Below are 21,863 nucleotides of genomic sequence, written 5' to 3'. Positions count from 1 at the left end.
TGCTTGTTACTCCCTGGACTGAAAGCGCCTTAGGGGACAGAAAATCTGACCTTGATTGTATTGACCTCCTGCCATCCAACATGGTAATAAGGTGCCTGAGACATAACAGACCCTCCATGAATATTTATGGAATGAAGAAATTCCTCCATCATTGATGTGCAGTCTGAGATAACTTCGGCAAAGAGATGGGTTGAAGTTTGTCTTTATTAAGGTTTCCCAGGATAGGGCAAATTGGTGGACATGAATTAGATTATAGGGGACCAGATAATGGTAAAACAAAGGAAGTAAACTTTTATATGTATGAAGGCTTTTTCTTTCTGGGTTTCTCCTTCTGAAGAGGGTACCTACTCTCACACCAATCAAATTTATATTAGTGATGTATATGATTTATCAGTATATTCCAGTTTCTCTCTATGTTTATATGAGCATATATATAAGCCCACACCCAGTCATGAACATGAGTTCATAAAAATAGATGGCCACAATTTCTGTAAACTATCTCATGATCACTGAAAGCTCAACAAAAGGATAGAGTTCATTAACACTCTTCATGTTGGCCCATCTTGCCAAGTCATTCAGTTGCTCTAAATCTTCTTTGGTCCTAAAGCTATTTCCCTGCTGGATGCATAAAGCTTTACCTCTTTCTTTAAAGGGAACTAGCATTTACTGAAAGCTTTTGCAATATTCCAGATATTTAACCGAGGTGATCTCATTTAATCCTCAGACGTTTGCACAAATCCACAGGTCCTGAACCCAAAAGAAAATGGATCAAGTCAAAAGCAAGTCAAGAATTTAGTGAAATAGAAAATCTTCACTAAGAAGGAAGAAGGAGAGGGCAAGACTAAGAAAAAGTCTGAATTTTGTTGAATTCAGTTATGAATGAATAGTGTTAAATTCTTACACAAATTTGTTGCATAGCATTATACCAAATTAATTTGTTGGTAATAGATGAGAGTTTATGACCATTAGCACAGACAGTTTATATATGAGCAGGGAGGGACCTTTTCAGCTGATTGGGAGAAAAGCTTTCTTCTTCCTATCACCAAATATGGCTACATATGAAGGGTTTTCTTGCTTGCTGGAAAAGGACAGCATTTGAACAGTTGTTCCCAGATTTTTACATTTCATAGACCAGAAACGCTTCAGAACAAACTTTTATAGGCCAACAGAGTTGCCAAATTTTTATCTTGCCAATAAAATGAAGGACATTAAAAAAAAGACAAAAAACCCACGATCTATTTTCATCATCATTTCAGAAATAAAAAGACAACTTTTAACAGCAAAAACAATAAGAAAAAACAGAGTAGAAAAGACATAATCTCATAATAAAGAAAGGTCATTTTATCTTGAAAAATCACTGCATTCTATTTACTTTTCTCATTCTTTCTAGACCAACAGGGGTTGGGGACCAGCCTGTAAGAACCACTGCTACTGCTATGAGCAGGCTTTAAAGTCACACGGCTCTCAATTTAAATCCAGGCCCTACTTGATTACTAGCTGTGAAACTTGGGGCAAGTTATTCAACTTTTCTGAGCTGCAATTTCTTCATGTGTCAGATGAGGATAATATCTGACCGTATTAATCTCCTAGGGTTGCCATAACAAAGTACCACAAACTAGGTTGCTTAGAACACCAGAAATTTTTTGTCTCACAGTTATGGAGCCCAGAAGTCTGAAATCCAAGTGTCTGCAGGGCCATGCTACACCTGATGGTGCTAGGGAATGATCTGTTTCAGACCTCTGTCCTAGCTTCTGGTAGTTCCTTGGCTTTTGGCAGCATATCTCCAGTCTTTTCATGCCTTTCTCCCTGTTGCGTATCTGTGTCCCAATGACCCCCTTTTATAAGGACACCAGTCAGTCACATTGGATTAGGGACCCACCATACTCCAGTATGACTTCTTAACTAATGACACCTCAGACAATTCTGTTTCCAAATAAGGTCACATTCTGAGGTATTGGGGGGTTAAGACTTCAACATATGAGTTTGTGGGGGGGAAATACAGGTTAACCCATAACACTAACTAAACTCATGGAATTCTTGTATCAGAGTCATTCAGGAGAGGTTGAATACATTAAAAATACAGTAAAGGGCTTCCCTGGTGGCCCTTTGAGGAATTTATGACTTAGGGACAGTAAGTAATTTATGCAAGGATATATAACTAAGAAGTAGTGAAGGACTTCCCTGGTGGCGCAGTGGTTAAGAATCCGCCTGCCAATGCAGGGGACCACGGGTTCAAGCCCTGGTCTGGGAAGATCCCACATGTCGTGGAGCAACTAAGCCTGTGCACCACAACTACTGAGCCTACGCTCTAGAACCCGTGAGCCGCAACTACTGAAGCCCGTGTGCTACAACTACTGAAGCCCGCGCACCTAGAGCCCGTGCTCTGCAACAAGAGAAGCCACTGCGATGTGAAGCTCACACACTGCAACGAAGAGTAGCCCCCGCTCACTGCAACTAGAGAAAGCCCGTGTGCAGCAACAAAGACCCAACGCAGCAATAATAAAATATAAAATGAATAAATCTTAAAAAAAAAAGTAGTGAAGATGTGACTTTGAACACATTTACTTAATAAATATTTAAAATATGTGTTATGTGGCTGACTCTGTTCTAGTGCTGGAGACTCAGCCATGAATGAACTAGACAAGGCCCCTGGTTTTACATTCCAGTGGAGGGAAGCAAAAGTTAATAAAATAAACAAATAAATATATAATCTAAATTTAAGTAGAGATAAGTATTATAAATAAAAACAAAGTCCATTAAGAGAGTAGAGAATAATGGAGGGATAGAAGATGATGTTCTACACAGGATGTCAGGGGGTTAGATCTTGCATGAGGAGACATGTAAGCAGAATCCTGACTGTAGTGAAGGAGTAAATCCTAAGTGAAAGGGGAGCCACAGAATGGAACTGAGTAGGGAGTGATGGGGTCTGATTTTTGTTTTAAGAGAACCTGCTTGCTATGTAGTCAGTGATTTGTAGCAAGGCAGTAGTCAAAGGAAGGAAACGAATTAGGTGAGGGCAGAAATCCATGTGAGAGATTATTGTGATATAGAGTGGGGAGCAGAGGTGGAGATGGAGAAAAGATTGGGGATATATTTTGAAGACAGAATTAACAGCAGTTGCTGATGAATAAGATGTGGGATATAAGATTTTTTTTAAAAGAGCCAAGAATGACTCCCAGGTTTTTGACCAGAGCAACTTGGTGAACAATTATGCCATTTTTTGAAATGGTATATATTAGGAGTACAGTAAATATGGGAAGGGTGTGGGGACCACAGGTTTAGTTTTGATGGTCAAATGGAGATGCTCAGATGTGGGATGCAGCTGGATATGAAAGTCTGGCATTCAGGGCACAGGCTAGGACTAGAGATCTACATGTGGTAGTCTTTAATCCATAGATGGCATGTAAGCCTTGATACTGGTTGTTGTGGCCTAGGGAGTGAGTATAATGAGAAAGGTCTAATGATGAGCCCTGGGACACAAGAAACTTGAAAGATCAGGAAGTGGAGAAGGACTCAGCAAAGGAGACTGAGAAGGATGAATTAGTGAGGTAGGAGGGAAACCGGGGGGGGGGGTCTCAGGAACCAAGTTTAAAAAGTGGTTGACTCAAGGAAGATATAAGTCATTGTGTCAAAGAGCTGTGGAGAGATTGAGTAAACTGAGGACTCCACTCTGGCCATTGCTTTTGTTGGTGAACATGTCATTATTTACCTTAATAAAAGCAACTCTAGTGGAATGGTGAAGGTGAAACCTGACTGAAGTCAGTTAAGGCGAGAATGGGATGTGAAGAGGTAAAAACACCGAGAGTGGACACTTACATTTTTTGTTCTCTGTTATCTCAATTTCTTAGAAGCAGTGAATATAATAGTTAAGAGAGTGGGCTCTGCAGTCTTAGAACTTCAGTCATTTTTCTGATTGTGCCAGTCAGCTAACCTCTCTAGTCACCGAGTCCTCATCTACAAAGTAGAGATAATAGTACAGCTCACTTCAAAATGTCATGAGGGTTGAGGGCTTCCCTGGTGGCGCAGTGGTTAAGAACTTGCCTGCCAGTGCAGGGGACACGGTGCAGAGTTTGAGCCTTGGTCTGGGAAGATCCCACATGCCACGGAGCAGCCAAGCCCGTGCACCACAACTACTGAGCCTGTGCTCTACAGCCCGCGAGCCACAACTACTGAAGCCCACGCGCCTAGAGCCGGTGCTCCGCAACAAGAGAAGCCACGGCAATGAGAAGCCTGCACACCGCAACGAAGAGTAGCCCCGCTTGCCGCAACTAGAGACAGCCCACAAATAAATAAATAAATAAATCTATTAAAAAAAATGTTGTGAGGGTTGAATGAGAGATGCAAGTAAAGTTTTAACACATTGCCAGCCCATAATAAGTGTCAGTAAATACCAGCACTGTCACTAATATAAGCAAAGTACTGGTGCAGCTTCCAGGCTCCACATAGTTCATTACGTCTGGGAGCAATTGGTGGCGTGAGGTGGTAATTATGACAGAATATGTGTTATGATGATCCTTGATGGGGACAGAACAGTGTGTTATAATACAAAAACTATATGAAGACTCATCCACAATAATTTTTCATGGGGTGTTTCATAATGGTGGAATAGCCAGGCAGCAGGGGGAGAATGGCTCTGAAGGGAATTTTGGGGGATCATGGTAGATCAAGAAGCTGGAAGTCATGGAAGGACTTAGAGTAGACCAAGCCACATCAAGCCATACGTGGATAACCCACATACTGATATTGGAAGTAACCCTTTATCTTGTAATCAGTTATTTATTATTTACTCTTTGCTACACACAGTGTTTACACCTGGCTTTTCTTACCAGTTTAGAAACCCAAGTCCCTCTTCCCCTGACCCTCTAATTATGTTGCATACCTCTGCTTCTACAGTGTCTAGTGTTACGGTCATGAAAGAGGGGGCACCTCATCTACATATATTCCATATCCCCTAGTAAGATGCTTAGAGGAAAAAATAAACAAGGAGAAAGTAGTCCATATGTGAGCAAATTAAGTTGCCCACTCGGTCATTCTCTAGAAACACAGAGCTAAGAAAGTCTCTCATACTTAATCCTGCATAGCCTGGAAAATTATAGCATCACCTTGTCCCACAGAGGGCTACTGCTGATGTCTCTCAAGGAACATTGATTGCATACCTTGGAGATAGCAGTCTCTTATATGGATGAACTCACCTGGTTGGAACCTGTCAGGTGGCCAAATCCTGGTTTATATTGAGTTAGGACAGGAGTTTGCGGTGGAACTTTTGAGACAGAGTACCTGTTTCCTTGCTTGGCACACCTTGACTTAGTGGCACTAGGCAGCTGTGTGCAAAATTTCATTGTTGTTATGTGGCAGGCGCTTGTTTGAAACAGGTGAAGGAAGCCAAGTTAGTCTCACTGTGGATAGCCAACAAGCTGTTAAGTATGCTTTCCTGGGCTGGTGAGTTCATTTGACTAACAGCAGAAGTGGAGAGCTGGGGACCTGAACAGGCAGCCTCGAGCAGAGCCCCCGGGCCTGCCATTCTCTGGCAGAAAGTCCCCATATTCCTGGTGATGTTCTTCAGTCTGGGTGATAGACCTCTCTGGGGTTGTTTCCCTTTTTCCACCGGCTGGCAGATTCACAGTCTTAGCAGAATCCTTGGCAAATAGTAGTTGACATGGAAAAAGACACTTTAAGGAGAAGGTGAGGCAGAAATCCATTTTCCAGAAAGAAGTGTGGTAAGAATAATAGCCAATAGTTTTGGGAGTATGCATTATAAACCAGGCACTACATTTTCTTGATGTACTTAATCTTTCAAGGTAAAAATTATCATGCCCATTTTATAGATAAAGCAACCCATGTTACTGTAAATCAGTGACAAGGCTAGGGTTTAAACACAAGGCTGTTTGGTTCCTAAACCTGTGCTCTTCCTGTAATTTCTACAAAAGGCCATAGTAAATAAATCTGCTTGCATCGCTCATCTGCCCCTACAGTTGAATGTGAAACACTGCTTGGGATAGGATGATACGTTTAAGAGTGTGGGCTCTGAAACCAGGTTGCCTGCAGTTGATTCCAGCCCTGCCACTTAGCAGCTGGGATCCTATTTGGATGTGTTAACCTCTATGAATCTCAGTTTTTTCATCTGCAATATGTTGTTTATGCTAATACCTACCTCGTAGGAATGTTTTGAAGATTAAATAAAGACTAAATGAGGCTGAGCACCTAAAACACTGCCTGGCATATGAGAAGTTCCCAATAATAGCTATTATCATCAAAAACATGATTTCTAGTGTTGATATTCAGTGAACCTAAAGAGGTTATATTGACCTTGTCAGAGAGGAAACAAAAAGCTCAGGCATTGCTCCTCCATGCTACCTGCCTGTTAATGATTTCTGGCCAATCAATGGTACTGTTCCTGATAATCTGCATGTCTCTCGATTTTCAGGGCTTCCTTGCTCTAGAGGTAGCACAGTAGGATAGGATAGAAAGACACTGTTTTGACATCAGAAGACCTGGGGTTTGGGGTCAAGCTCAAATCGTATTTGGAAATTGTGACCTGTGCAGGTCATTTTGTCTCTCTCGCTACGGGTTCCTCATCTGCACAGCTAGCGGGTTGAACTCCCGAACCTCTAGGGCTCCTTGCATCCTCCATTTCTGTGAACATTGGACAAAGTCACTTAACTTCTCGGGTGGCTCATTTATACTGTAGCACTGCTGAACCTTTCCTGGTTGCTGAGGGGCTCAGGGAGAGTGAAGTGTTTGGTACACTGTGACAGGCTATGCAAATATGAGGGCTGATCTTTACAGAATTATTAATGAGAATTAAACCTGAGTAGTATGCCTCGCTATGTGTGCGTTGGAGACTCAGGGGCTTTCATCCACGTTTTGCCATCTTTGCCTACCCCCCACTGGGTTGGGTGGATCCACCTTAACAAGGTGTGGGGGAACACAAGTGGAGGATGGGGTGCGGTACTGATGGTGGGAAAGCGTCTTATTGGTTAATGCTGGTACATCCCAAACACCGATTACTGTCACTGCTTCTCAGGCTGATATATTTATCAGGATGAGTTACAAGGAAATATATGTACCCAGGGAGAGAAGACGCTGCATGGTCACCCCCTGTGATGTAAAGTATGAGAGCCTAGGAGGGGCTGTTTTATAATTCATCAGGTTTTGCTAGTGAGTTCTGCCGGAGTCTTAGTTATAAAGGCAAGTGTGAACTGGACGGCAGACAGGAGAACCTGGCACCAAGGAGACGGAGAAGCTGCCTTTGGTGCCTCCTGCCTCCTCCCTGCTTTGTTCCAATAATTTTGTGCTCGGTAAGTTCCCTGGCTTTGCAGCTAATCGTTGTTGAATAAGCTTGGCAAATGAATCTGTAGTTTGGAATATGCACTTGCTGTCAGAAGTGTGTGTCAGTGTTTGGGCTTCTGACAAATTCCACAATTCTATTAAATGAGCAAAATAGCTTAAAAGATGAAACAAAAGCCGACAAATCAATTATTCACCTTGATCCTTGGAAGGCTGCTTTCTTTGGTTGCTAAAGTTTCTCTGGTTTCATTCTGTCAGTTTCATCTGTTGGGTGAGCTTTGAAAAGAACAAGTCTCTTTGTCACGAAATTGTTTTTCCTAGCTGCCAAAAGGAGGTATGTACAGGGCGGTTTGTCCATCCCCACCCCCCAGCTTACCCTCCCCAGCAATCGGTAAATTCTAAAACAGACTGTTTGCCTGGTAACCAGCTCCGACAGAGCTGAACCTATGCAAGGCAAGATTCAAATTGTAATCTTTTGTGTGAACAGAACTGAGGGACTCTGAATAATTGTCATTGTGGAGATTATTGTGAGACTCGGTATGGTGGTAGTCCCTGCGTTTTGCCGGAATGGGATCAGAATGTGAGCAGATTTGCATTTGGCATGCCTGTTGGTGGTGTGGGAGAAGGAGGAAAAGAAAAGACTGGATCGTTATGGAAAGAGCTGTACATCCCACCCGCAGGACAGACAAATGCAGAAAGCATGGCAGTTGTATTTGCGTAACTTGGGGCTGTTTTCTCTAGTTTCCTATTCCTGTTAATAATTACCTGAAGCTGTGTTTTGGTCCACATCTGGGTATGCTCCAGGTCCTGGCTCCAAGCAGAGTGAGCGCTAACTCCTGATCAGCTAACTGTAGGAAGTCATTTCCTCCTCAGAAGGAAAGAAGCGAAAGCTGTACCTTCCTGGACTCCTTTCTGCCGTGTTGTTTGCCTCTGTCCAAATCTCATGGAAACCAACAGATTGACGTACTTTTTTTTTTTTTTTTGCAGTAGCAGATTTAACTGTGGTGTCATATGGCATATTATGTATGGAAAGGAATAGCAAGACATTTTTCTGAATGTTTCAAGTGTGTCTGGCTTGTTGACATTTGCTTTATTTCACTGGCAAGGAGCTACTGTCTTCTGAACCCATAACTGTCTGTCCAAAGCGTTTACTTTATGCATAATTGCACTTTTTCTTTAGATGTGCAGTCTGTAGATCTGACAAGAACATCCTCTTTATCCTCAAGGAAAGCAACTTGTTTTAACATCTCCTTGAAAAAAATATGCATTTTTTCCCCCCACCAGCTTGCTCTTTGCTTTTTCTTGATAAATATTTTGGTCATCAGTACCACTATACTTCCAATAAAGTTGTTTCTTCTTTCCTAGTACACTTTCTGATTGCACCAAAACTTGGCAAATTTGGAATATGGAATGTATCTTTTTTTTCAGGAACACATTTTCCAGGCATTCTTCTTTTGTCCATAAATAGCTTTTCCATATTTTCCATTTCTCTGAATAAGTTCTGCTTAAAGAGCAGAGGAGTGATGTATTATGGTTGGCACTTAGGGGTGTGTAACCTGAGACTTGGTTTCTGATCTACAAACTGGCTGCCCCACAAGGGGTCTGTAAAATGTCTTTTTGTCTTGCGTTCAGCTCAAAGCCTCCGGGCTACAGCAGTAATTATTAAGATAGGAAATTCAGCAAACCATTGCAGGTATAAACCAACATCTGCGTTTGATGGTCTGGTCAGCACGTGATGCTTGTAAAGCTCAGGACACACAGCTGAAGGTTCCTAAAAGTGTTAATATATCTTAATGCCAAGAACAATACAGTTGTAAAGTACCTTTGCGATGTATTGCATGTTGAATTTTACTGTACTACATTTAAAAAAATCTCCTGCTAGAGCCCCTGGTTTATTTTGCAGCAGTACCTGGGTCTTGATTCAGTGTGGTTTTATGGAGAAATAAGCCAATGCACTAATTTCCATAAACTGAGTTTCTTCTCATTTGGTGGTGGTTTTTCCATCTTCCATCTTCTCCACCCACCAAGAATAAGCTCTTTCAATAGCAACAAAAGAAAATTTAGCATGAGTTATTCTCAGTTAAATTTACAGCAAGACAAATACGAACTGTGACAAGAGAACACGTACACACCAAAAAGCATGTCTCTTAAAAAAGGGTTATAAGCCAAAGAGGCATGAACATTTTACCTATATGACACATATGATTTTCTTTGAGAGAGGTTGGCGGGGGTAGAAGGGGGCGAGGTTTACAGGAGCTGTTCTAAGACCTGGCTTCAGCAGTCAGCAGATGGAAAGGGCAGGGGCTTTGTGTCTCCATGGTCCCCACCTCACTCTCCTTATCTGTAAAATTGGGGAGGGGAAGTTAGGAAGATTACACCAGATAGATGATGTATGTATGTATAACCAATGGTGCACTGATTGGCACAAAGGGGACCCAGTAAAAGGTAGTCATTATGGTTAGAAGTTGAATTTTGTAAAATATATTAGCTCATTTTGATGTTGGTTTTGAAAGAAATACGCACATTAAATAGGAAGATTATAAAAAATTTTCTTGTTAGCAAGATACACTTCTGTCAGATGATTTTGTTTTTATTTTGGAAACCTAGTAAACACAGAATGATTACCTTTCAGTTCACATTTCACTAATTCTTAGAATGGTATCTGATGTCTACATAATTATGTAAAGAATAAACTTGATGTCAAATGGGGAGCATGGAGATAAACTGATACCAAATAATATTTCATAGCCTTCTAAGTTATTTGCTAAACAATGAATAGGCCATAATTCCAGCCCTGACATTGCATTAAAGTACCTAATTATAAATATCATTTATTATGCCCCAGGCACTGTACTGTCTGTTTTACCCACATTTTCTCATTTACTCCTCATTACAACCCTACCCGGTAGGTGCTATTTTGCTTCTCATTATCAAATTAGGAAACGAGATTAGAGAGAAGTTTATTTAAATACTACTAATTTAAAGTGGCATATGGCAGTGCTAGAATCTGAACTCAAACCTGTCTGATTCTAGAATCTATACTGTAACCACCATGGTGGAATGATTCAATAGGATTTGCCCAGCTCTACATGGCTCCATTTTGGAATCTTGGCCCTATAGTTGCCTTGATTCTTCTCCCCACATATTTAACCTCTATCAGAGTTTAGGGAGTATAAAAAAATGAAGTAGGAGACTTTCATTGCTCTCATTTTTGGTCTGTGCCAATCAAGATCACTTTTTCCTGAGTTATCGTTACAATTCTCACTGAAGTATAAAATTTAGTATTAAAAAGCATGAAATTTTAAAAGGTCATAAATCTACCAAATTCAAGATAAGATCTAAACGTTACCCTGAATTAGCATTGTCCTTTCACCTGGGCAGCATTCCTCTGGCTTTAGAGGAGTCTCTGGGCCAAGAGGATGGGCCCATTTGGAGCTTGCTTTCTAGACCACATTCAGGGTAAACAGGATCCCAGAATTTCTTCCCCAGACAATCCTGAGCCCACTTCCAAGGGTTGTACTCTGTGCCCACCCCGGGGCATGAGGAAATCCAAGGGGTTGCTATTTGCATGGGGTTAGGGGTGAGGCCAGGGAATGGGACTTTGTTGATCATAGCTTGGACTTGTGAGTTGGAATATCCACACATCTGCATGAAAGGCCTTTTGCGGTGCAGGAAGGAACTATGGAAGAGAAGAGGGGCTGGCCCAGGTCTGGGGGCCTCTATTTGTGTTCTTACCTTGGGCCCCCAAAATGTTAGGCACAGCCCTACTCTGCACTGAAGAATGTTTACCTGTACTTCAGAGTAATGAAGCTAAAATTCCAGTGGGTTGGTTTTGTGGGGCTTTTGTTTGTTTTTGCTTTTGACCTTTTGCCCATTAAACCAAAGGAAATCACTTGAACAAGAAGGTGGTCAAAGCTATGAAGATCTCAGACTAAAAGCTTTTTAAGTTCCATTTTGGAATTGACAGCAACCTGATCCATCAAGGCTAGATACTGGTCTTGTTTCTAGTTCAGAGGCATAGACTGACTTTGGAAGGTGACTTTAGGGTCAACTGGATTAAAACGCTGTCATTTGTCCTTTATGCCATTTGAAAATGTAGTTGCTCAGAGAGTCCAATGGTAATTTAAGGTGCCCTTTTCTTATCTCTAGTTTTAAATTGCTGTTGTAACCCTTGGTGCTGGGGCTGATGAAGGCTGCCTGAAGGAACTCTGTGGAACCCTGCCCTACAGGCTGGTATGAAAAGCAGAGGTGATGATCAATGGCTTTGTGTGGGCTTCTATCACTATTACAGCCCTTTCTTCTGCCCAGCGTCTTATTCTCCCAGAAGGTGGCTTCTTTCCATCTTCTGTTGTATTGGAGACAAAGACCCACGTGAGGAGAACTAGCAGTCCAGGAGTTCCAGGCAGCAAAATCCCTGTAATTATTAAGAATCTTGAGGGCTTTTTTTTTTTTTTTTTGGCGGTACGCGGGCCTCTCACTGTTGTGGCCTCTCCCGTTGCGGAGCACAGGCTCCGGACGCGCAGGCTCAGCGGCCATGGCTCACGGGCCCAGCCGCTCCGCGGCATGTGGGATCTTCCCAGACCGGGGCACGAACCCGTGTCCCCTGCATCAGCAGGCAGACTCTCAACCACTGCGCCACCAGGGAAGCCCTGTTTCGTTTTGTTCTTAATGCAATGAAAGCTATTATGCAGTTACCAGAGTGATTTTTTTGTCTGTTTGTTTTGTTTTTCTTTCTTTTACTCTCGCCTTCATAAAGTAGTTTTCTAGATGAAAAGGTAGAATGCATCTTGGGACATATTTTCTACTACCAAATCTTGCAACCTTGCTTTCCTTAGCTATAAAGCAAGTAAAGTAATTCCTGTCTCAAGGCTGTTGGGAAAACATAAATGCGGTAACTCATGTCCCAGTAAATAGCCATTCCCTCATCCACATGAAAGCATCTGGCACAGTTAAAACTTAGCACATAGTGTGCCTATATCAAACGTTCCCCCAGTCTGAAAATACAGCAGTTAAACTGATGACTCTGTGATGACTAAGGTGTGTGCCACACTTGGCAAGCAGAAACAGGACAAAACAAAATTTATCATTTAACCTCTGAATTGAAAACTTTTCATAGTGTATGCCTTGGCTGGTGGTAGTCCCATCGACTTTTACTTTCTTTTTTATGTTTTATGTATCATTTGAACTTTTATAATGCGCATGCATTATTTATGTAATTAAGAGGAAAAAGGAGAAGAAACATTTTTAGAGAATTGAATTAGAATAGGAAATGGTTATGGATATGTTATGGATATCTAACTCGATAGGAGGACTCCTGTCAAAATTTTTTTAAATATAAAATACTTGGGAAAGATATTTTCTGGCTGGAATAATTCCGATTAGCTTATTACTTCATATGCTTGTTTGCTTGTTTATTTGTCTATTATGAATCATTTATTAAGCATAGACTAGTGCCAGATGTTCTGCTAGGTGCTGAGATTTAAAAAATGAACACTCATCATCCTTGAATCAACGCATTTGATTCAACGCATTTGAAATCCAAGAGAAATGGACACGTGAGCCCACAGTTCTAACACAGAGTGATCCCCACTGTGCCCTAACAGGGGCAGGTGAGATTGCTTTCTATTGCAAGGAACTGGCTTGATCAATAAAGAAAATGTATTGGTGATTGTAACTTAAAAGTACGGCAGTGAAGCCAGCTTCAGAGGTCTGATCCTGTGGCACACCGATTTCTTTTGTCAAGAAATCTGTTTCTTTTAGTTTTGGCATGCTGCCTGTTTTGGTATTAGCTGTATCCTAACACTAACTGCCCTCATGGTCCCAGAATGATTGTCAGTCGCTCATGGACAACTTATTTTCTTAGTCATATCCAGCCAGAAAGCAATGGCTTTGAGAATGGTCCTTGAAATTCACTTTTAAACGTACTGGCTTACCCTTGAACATAAAGCCAAATCACCAGCCCATTCTGAAGCTTAGACAGGATAAAGACAGCCTCCCCATAACCTTATGAACCCGTAAACAAAGTCTGGCAGCTGTTACTGTTAGGAAGAGATAGTGGGGAATTCTATGACGGTCCACTGGTTAGGAATCTGCGCTTTCACTGCGGGAGCCCGGGGTTCAATCACTGGTTGAGGAACTAAGATCCTGAAAGCCTCGCAGAGTGGCCAAAAAAAAAAAAAAGGAAAGGGTGGTGGTGGTGATGGGATGGATGCTGTGGTCTTCAACTTGCTATATGTACAATGCACAGTGTACAAATGTCCACTAGAATTAGTACATAACAGAATGGAAAGAAGGCCAAGCATACTATGGTGCATGCCTTTAAATACTGACTCACCCTACAATGAGTAGGAGTTTGCCAAAAGATAAGAAAGAGGGAAAGGCTTTGAGGCAGAGAAAAAAAGCTTTTTGCAGCCACAAAAACTAACCAGGTAATTGTTTAACTCTCTATTTATCTTCACATTGGCACTATTGCAGAAGTTACCAGCCAGAAGCCACCTGACTAGTGGTGTAATTAACAGAAAACCTAATGTATGTTTCACCAAAACCTGCTATTGGATGATAGCATTTGGGTTTTAAGCTAAACCAGTCATGTCTTTATCTTTTTATTTTACAGTGTGAGTACAGATATGGAGTCAATTCAATATGAACCTTAAAATTTCTGTTCCCTGGTTCAAAATTATAGAATTTTAGTGCTAGACAATACCATTGTCATCCTTTTTTGCTTCTGTGAAACCTATTCAAGAAGTTTAATGAAAAAAAAAAAAAAGAAGTTTAATGATTCACTCAATGCCTCAAATGTATTTAGATTGTGATGTCATGAAATTTCTGATGCTAAAAAATAGTATAAGACAAAGAAAAACAAAAACAAAAAAGGTATAAGACAAATGAGGCTACCTTTGAATAGATGTGCTTACTTGCTAATTGTGTAGTATATATCACATTGAGAATGAGATAGACTAGAATAAAATATTTGTTAGCCAAATATCAATGCTCTATAGCAAAATTAGATTAAACTTTGGTGTCTGTGTGATTCACAGTTTATATAATTTATCTGTTCTTTAGTTCTTCAGCCTTAGGCAGTACTCACTTTTCCTTTCCATTGAAAAAGTAAAATACTTCCTGGATAAAATTGTACTGGGTGGGCTTGGTAACAGTTTCTATTAAAACTCTTGACTCCAAATTAAATTAGCTGTGTTTTGGATTGTTTTTCCAGTTTTGCAGCATAGAAGAAGTGACAAGACTATTATTTACTTTCCGTAGGAAGTCTGCTCATACTGTTCACAATTTTGTGGCATCTAAATGCAATCATAGCATATTATTTTTTTATTCATGAAGGTCATTAAATGCTGTCAACCTACCTACCTAATGAGTGTGGTGCTAGATACGCATTCATCTACCTTCTTCCCAAAGAACACTCAATAATGTCAACAAATGGAAGCAAAGTATATTTTCTCTTGCCATTTGCTTCTGGTGCAACAAATCTGTTCAGAAAACATGAAGCCAAGCATGGCACTGGTCACAGCCCAGCTGTGTCAGTGAGGAACCAGAGACTTACTCAGAAAACATGCTTGAGTGAGAGAAGGCAGCAGTGATCATGTAGGAAATGCTCCCCAGGGCACTGGTTTCTTCTTCAAATTAGACAGCTCTTCAGTGCAGAGATAGAAGCAACTAAAAATAGTGGAAGGGTGATGGATAATGTTGATTTAAAAGCACATATGTCATCCCAGAATTAAAAGGTGCCATTATCCCGTGACACAACTTTACTTCCTATAGCACAAACCAGATAAACTCTTCTTTGTTTAGTTTTGAGGTTTCCTTTCACAGGTTTCCTTTGCCCTCCCCCTTCCCAACTGCTTTGTATCACCCCCAACTCCAGTTGCTTTCCCAGGCCTTTCACAGAGCTAATTGGTTAACTAAAGATTAACTAAAGAGTTAACGCCTGGCACAGCCAGTTGTTAAATATTGTGACATCGCTTCTGTATAAGACCCATCTTATTTTTAAAAAACTTGTGGCTACAGTGGAGGAGAATAATATTCAGATGCAGAAACAATGTATAATTAAGACCTAAAATGTTTAGAAACAGCCCTGTGTAATTTTTTAAAGAGTGATAAAGGAGATATTTGAGATTGTCTGGAAAGATTGGCCAGGAATTTGGATAGGACAGGAATGAAGGACAGGGCAGAATATGCACTTTTTTTTCATTCATCTATTTAACAAATAATAACTAAATCTCCCATGTGTTTATTGCCACTTTGTACACATTACCTCTTTACCTTTACCTCTCATAACAGCACTGTGAGAAGAGAGGAGAATATAAGTCTTGATCACACAGCTAGAAAGTAGCAGGAAAGCCCATGTGTTACCCAGTCTTGCCCATTATATGCAAGGCTCTGTATTAGGTGCTGGCATGGTGAATATGAATTTTGTTTTTACTTGTAAAGGCCAAAATTTGCAAACCCAAGGAAATATTGATAGCCTTTACGTGAATGAAAAAGTGTTCTTGGGCCTTCCATCATCAAGAGCATCATTTAAAAATATGATTGGGTAATACATTTTTATATTGCTTGTTGCTTCAGTTGCTTCAACAGCAATATAAAAAGTGGAAATGTGAGCCATAGGGAACTAGCTGAACTCATTATAATTTGATTATCTAATCTTCCAGTATTAGTCTTCTTACAACCTTTGCATAACATAGCAACATTAGAAAAAAGCAAGAAAGCACACATTCTAAGCATTTAGCCTGTTGACAAAGTCAAACTTTCTATCTTTAAATGGAAACTGAAAGAGCAAGACTATTTATTAATGATTTTATAGCAAATCTAACTTTTTCTGACTGCTTTCCAGATTATGCCTTACACAACAATGAGTGTATACTTGCTATCACTAAATTATATGGGGAAATGTACATTTATGGGCCAGAGTATCGCATCACCTCCATTCTTGCCAAAAATACCCCCCAGTGAGTTTCTTGAGGGCAGGGGTTTGATTTCATTTATCCTTGCATGCCTGGCATCTAACATGGTTAATTGATAGACACCAGATAATACATCCTTTTAGGCAGGGTGGAGACAATGTAAGATTGAGAAGTTGGGGAATAATTTCTGGAGTTAACCCTGAAGGTGATGTAGGAATTTACTAGCTACACGGAGAAGGGCATTGTAAGGAGATAGTTTATACTGGGCAATGTTTTTGAAATAAAAATGATCACAGAATTTGTATTTTTAAGGAAAGCAAGGAAGACCTCAATGCCTTTGCAGTATTTTTTGTTCCTGGCAACCCATTTTTCTAAACTTCTTTCCCTACTCCCTTCTCCTTTATCTTATCCGCCACTCATTCTTTAAAGTTCAGACTTCTTCAACAAATAAGTAACAAGGAGAAAAGAAACATAGGGGAAGCACTTAAAAGGCAAATCAACTAATTGTAATCAATGAACCTATCGGGTCCAGGTAAACTTCAAAAAAAAAATTCATGACATTTATGAGACAATTGGAAATTTGAATACCAACTGGATATTTATTTGGTGATGTTATTGGTAATATTTTAGATGTGATAATGGTATTGTGGTAATGTTAAAAATAGGTCCTTATCTTTTAGAGATACACATTGATGTATTCACAGATGAAATGATTTACATCAAAATAATACAAGAGAGGGAAAATGAGTAGGGATATAGATAAACAATAAATAAAATAATAATTAAACAAATAAGCATGAGTTTGTTTGTCTGTATCTTCCCAGAAGATGTCCCTCCCACCCCACCCGCCCACCAGTGGGTTCCATCTCCTCGTTATATCCCAAATGTTCTGGGCATGTTTCATAATTATCTGTTTACGTGGGTCGCCATCACCAGAGGGAGCTCATTAGGAAGGACAGATTTTTCTTTGTCCTCCATTGACTGGCTCATAGGAGGCACTCAATAATGTCAGATAGAAGGATGAAAAGGTAAATGAGTGGGTACAGACCTCTAAGTTCTGCATCAGGGTGTGTGATTCAAGCAGTGGGCTCCCTTTCATTTCCCCTAGTTTTATCTAATTCCTGAAAAACAAATCTCAATTCATGTTCTATATACAAAACAGTGTTTGCTCATAACTGAAAGCCAGGAATGCAGCCGCCTAATTGAAACTAGATAATTCACACATTTGCATTTAATATTCATAGAAGGCCAAGTTGTGAGGCCATGTTCTTAATTAGTGTAAGATAGCATTTTTCCAAACCTATTTGGTTGTCATAGAGATAAAATATGAAGAAAAATATTTCCTTCTATTTAAAAAAAAATTATGGTTATCGGAACCTAATTTTTGCATGTAAATCTACAAAACTTCCACGTTTCAGCCCTGTGAACACTCTTTTGGTCCTTTGCAGGGGCTTATTTTATATCAATAGAAATTACACCTCTAAAAAGTACGGAACAGAAAGACTGAAGGGGGCTTTGGCAGGTGATCTAGTCAACACTCTTGCCTTTGATCCACATTATACGGAAGCAGCCAAGACAAACGGAAATCTGCTTCCTTTTTATTGTATTAAGGAGAAGATTTTAATCAAATCACTCCTTGGTAGTATACTATTATTGGAAATATTAATTTGCTTATAGTGCTGATTTTTTTCTCATAAATTTCTGGGAATATATGTGTTAACAATAGAAAGGAATCCATTTGTCCCTCAGAATTCTTAGATAATTAGTTATCCACCCAGGAGCAAGCCAATGAGTTGAATTTGTAAAAACATGCATGATATCCCCTAGAGAACCTGTTTCACAGACCAGGTGGAATTTGCTGGGTTTTTTAATGAAATTTCTTCATCAGCACGAACTTAGGATTTCATGAATATGTGCATGTAAGAGAGCCCAAAGGGATTTGTTTCCTTCTGTGGTGTAGATACACTTTCTGATACTAAATTACAAATAAGGAATATGTATTCCCAAACCATTATGGTTCCAATAGTAAGTATTGAGTATTCAGTTACAGAACCTTCAGTGGAGTGTTTTACTTTTCTTTCTGTGTGTTCAGAACCTAGCACAGGATCTGAAAAAAGTAAAAGCACAGTACAAATTAATAATTGGGTGTTTCTGTGCATGAGTCAGAAGGCCCTCCATCCACTCTTTCTGTGAAACTTCTACCCTGCTTCAATGCCCACCACGTCTGTGATGCCAGAGCTGACCAGTGCTGTCCATTTAAATCTCTTCTTCAATGGACTTCAGCTTGAGTTTCATCATTCTGTTTTTTTACTTCATTTCCTTAGGAGATTGTAAAGTGAGTGGGAGGCAGGGACCATGCTTCCTCCTCTTTCTTTAATTTCTGCACATGCTTAGCAGACCCTGAACCAAGTAGAAGGAAGTTAGCTACTTCTGGAGAAAGTAGCACTAATTTCTCCAGCATAGACCCTACAAATTTTGGACAAGTTGGTTGCAGTTTTGGACCAACTGCCATGTGGTCAACTTCACATTCGGGATAAGTATTTGTAAAGATCACTTAGATATGCCCCTTTGTGTCCTGGGGACTAGGAAACAAATTCAGTCCAAATCTCAGGACTGACAGAAATGAAAACAGAATCCTGTTTACAAGTGAATTAGACAATGTATTAACATTATACCAGCTCCATGTCCACCATCCTCCAGCAATGTACGTCTGCCTGAATGTCATATACTTAGATAGCTGTAATTGGAGGGATGACAGAGTTTGTGTATCACCTTTAAATGGCATTAATTCCATTTCAAAGGGCAAATAAGTGAAAAATGCACTTGAAAATTCATTGGATGCACTGAGAAGAGGTTATCTCATCTTTAATGTAGAAAAAAGACAAAAGCTTATTTTAAGAAATCTTTTCTTAAAATAAGTCTCCTTTATTTGTTTTGTTTATATTTTATTCTCTTGATTTATTCCTATAAATACATGCAGCTTTAATTATTAAAAGGCAACTGTGCCTAAGGAATTATAGAAGGGTGACCATACATCCCAGGTTGCCCTGGTCAGTTCCAGTGTATGTCTGGATTTGGAAGAAGATTATTGAAAGTAAGGCAAATGGGGCTGGAATGAGATTATTGTGTTAAGATCCAGTTGGAGAGGGAATGAAAGGGACTTTATTCTTCATTGATACTTATAGATTGGATGGGAACAGGCATAGAAGGCTGAAGCCCTGGCTTTGAATTGTGCCCATTCCACTTAACCAGCAGTGTGACTTTGGGAAAGTCATGATCCTCTCTTGGGTATCGGTTCTTCTCAGCCCATGGGAGAGTTTTGTGCTGTGTACAGGGGTCACTTTTTAGATAGTTATAATTAAGTTGTTCCTAGAGGTAACCACTTGGAGAACAGAAGTCTGGAAACCTTACCTGATAAAGATTACTTAAAGAAACCAGGGATGCTTAGGTTCACAAATTAGAACAGCAAATACACTGATAACATTATTCAAACAAGAGAGCCTTTTGAAGAGATGAGAGACTATAAACATATAATTGCAGAGGGCAGAAGTAGGTCTCATGGGGTGGGGGAGAATTAAAAGCAAGAGATTTCAGTTCTCTATAAAGAACTTTTTGATGATGACATAGGTCTAGCAATGATCTAAAAGGCAGTGCTAGTGAAAGCATGAAGCAGAGAATATGACACATAAATGTTTATAAAAATCATGGGGGAGGTGGTGGGTCAAGCTGGCAGAAGCCTGAGAAAAATCCCAGTGGAATGTAGTTGTACTTGACTTGTCTCCCAACACATGCACCCCTGTGTATGCCCCATCCTTGTCTTTTTCACTCCGAAGATCTACACAGCTGTAAGAGAACTCCAACCCATGTTTCTATGGCAATGCACTCTTCATTCTCTAAAAAATATCCAGAGAACTGCCAAAAGGGCAATAGAGAGTACTCATTTTCTTTTAGGCAGGTTACCTAATGGTTGAACAAAGGCACTCTAGGTCTGGGTTTCTTTTGTCTAGGACACAAGGTGGTTTGAATTTTTATTATTGTAGTTTATCCAACACATGCATTAAAAAAGATAAAAGAAAATGGTAAACTCTTTAGTCTTAAAATTCTCTCTTATCTCTCTTTCTTCAAGCTTATTTAACCCCCAAATCATGATGTCTGTCACATCTCTCAGGTCATCCTTGGCAGAGACAGAGCACCCAAGAGCTATTCTGATCTTTAACAAGTGTACCCCTTTTGGTACCCTCCTTTGCTCCAAGCTGTGTGTTACGTTGTAGCTGTATCCTTGTTTTATTCCTGCACCATAAAGTCCGGAAGACCTGATACTGTGCTTTATTTATTGTTGTATCTGGATTGCCGGGCACAGTACTTGACATAAGAAGGTAACCCAGGAACAGGTGAGGAATGAAGAGGAGCCCATCTCTTCTCTTTTAGAACTAACTCTGCCGGCCTCTTCCATGCAAGATTCTCCCTCGCACGCCAGTTCTACTTTTACCAGTAGCTCAGTGCCCTCTTTCTGGTTCCTTAGGTCTTTTATTCTCCAAGCTGAACATCATTTATGTGCACACATTTTATTTTTCAACAGTTCTAAGGTTCCAAAGAAATCCATTTATTTCTTCCTTCTCTGACAGTACTTTAAAAACTAGTTGATTGATCAAGCACTACGTCCCTATTTATTGAGAGCTTGGTGGCCAAACACCCTGCTGGACACGGAGGAATTTCAAGTTATGTTAAATAAAAAAAATGTTTTCTGTCCTCAGTCTAGTTGGAGCTTAGACTATGTAAGTAGGATGGGAAAACTCATGGTGCCTGCCAGGTCTCGGTAAAGTAAGAAATACGTATCAGTGCTGATTGATGGGCTTTCAGAAGACATTTTCAAACTGAGAGACTCGGAATATTCAGGAAGTACACATTCTCAGTTAGCTTTTCAAAGATAAGTTGAATCTAGATCATACAAGAAGTGAGGGACACAGGCATTTTAAGGAAGACTGATATACTTTCCAATCTGATATTTATTTACTAATTCAACAAATATTCACTGAGAATCTGCTGTTGCCAAGCACCAGGCTAGAGACTGCTACTGTGAGTTTTCTGAGATCAAGTGTGGTTTGGTCTTCCCTCATTTAATCCCAAACTATCCATGACCTCATTCATTCCTACAGTTTTAACTACTACCTTGAGGCATGCAAAAGGCACCCAATTCTACCTGTCCACCCCCAGAATCTTCTAGCAAGTCTAATCTTGGGTCTCACTTTAAGGGAAAGTGAGGTGTGACGATTCTGCTCCACCCACTCTGTGCCAGCCGTTCCCACTCTCCCCCACCCAAAGTCACCAGACACCATGATACCTACAAAAGTTATAATATACACTCAATTCTTTGCAATTATATAACCTTTCTAGGTAGTACAGTTGTAAATGTGAAAAACATGTTTTTAAGTGTTCCTTCACATCACTGCTGCCAGTTTGGAACTGGAGAGCCTTGTGGACTAATATGGACCAGCCTGCCTATGTATCAACAGACCCTTCCTCAGTATTGATGATGGCAATACTATATTCACTCACTGAATCATTATCATGGGCCAGATGCTGTGCTAGGTGCTTTCTGTCTGTAATAGATCTTCCTTCCAGTAGCTCTAGAGATACCACGACTGCTGTTATATAAATGAG

The 21,863-nt window shown here is 40.2% G+C and overlaps 1 protein-coding gene across 27 annotated transcripts in view; it reads left to right on the top strand.

Moving 5' to 3' along the window:
* Positions 1 to 21,863, top strand: part of DLG2 (discs large MAGUK scaffold protein 2) — a 2,016,902-nt gene that overhangs the window by 1,812,926 nt on the left and 182,113 nt on the right. The window contains exon 1 of one of the 27 annotated variants that reach the window (XM_060303843.1): positions 7,039 to 7,298. The exons of the other annotated variants lie outside the window; for them this stretch is intronic. The gene's annotated coding sequence lies outside the window, so the exon portion shown is untranslated. Of the gene's footprint in view, positions 1 to 7,038; positions 7,299 to 21,863 lie in introns of those variants that run through there. 27 annotated transcript variants of the gene reach the window in all.

Source organism: Globicephala melas, chromosome 8, assembly GCF_963455315.2.
Source record: "Globicephala melas chromosome 8, mGloMel1.2, whole genome shotgun sequence".
NCBI lineage: Eukaryota > Metazoa > Chordata > Mammalia > Artiodactyla > Delphinidae > Globicephala > Globicephala melas.
Note: the sequence above shows the minus strand (reverse complement) of the source record. Positions and strands in the feature narration are given on the sequence as shown.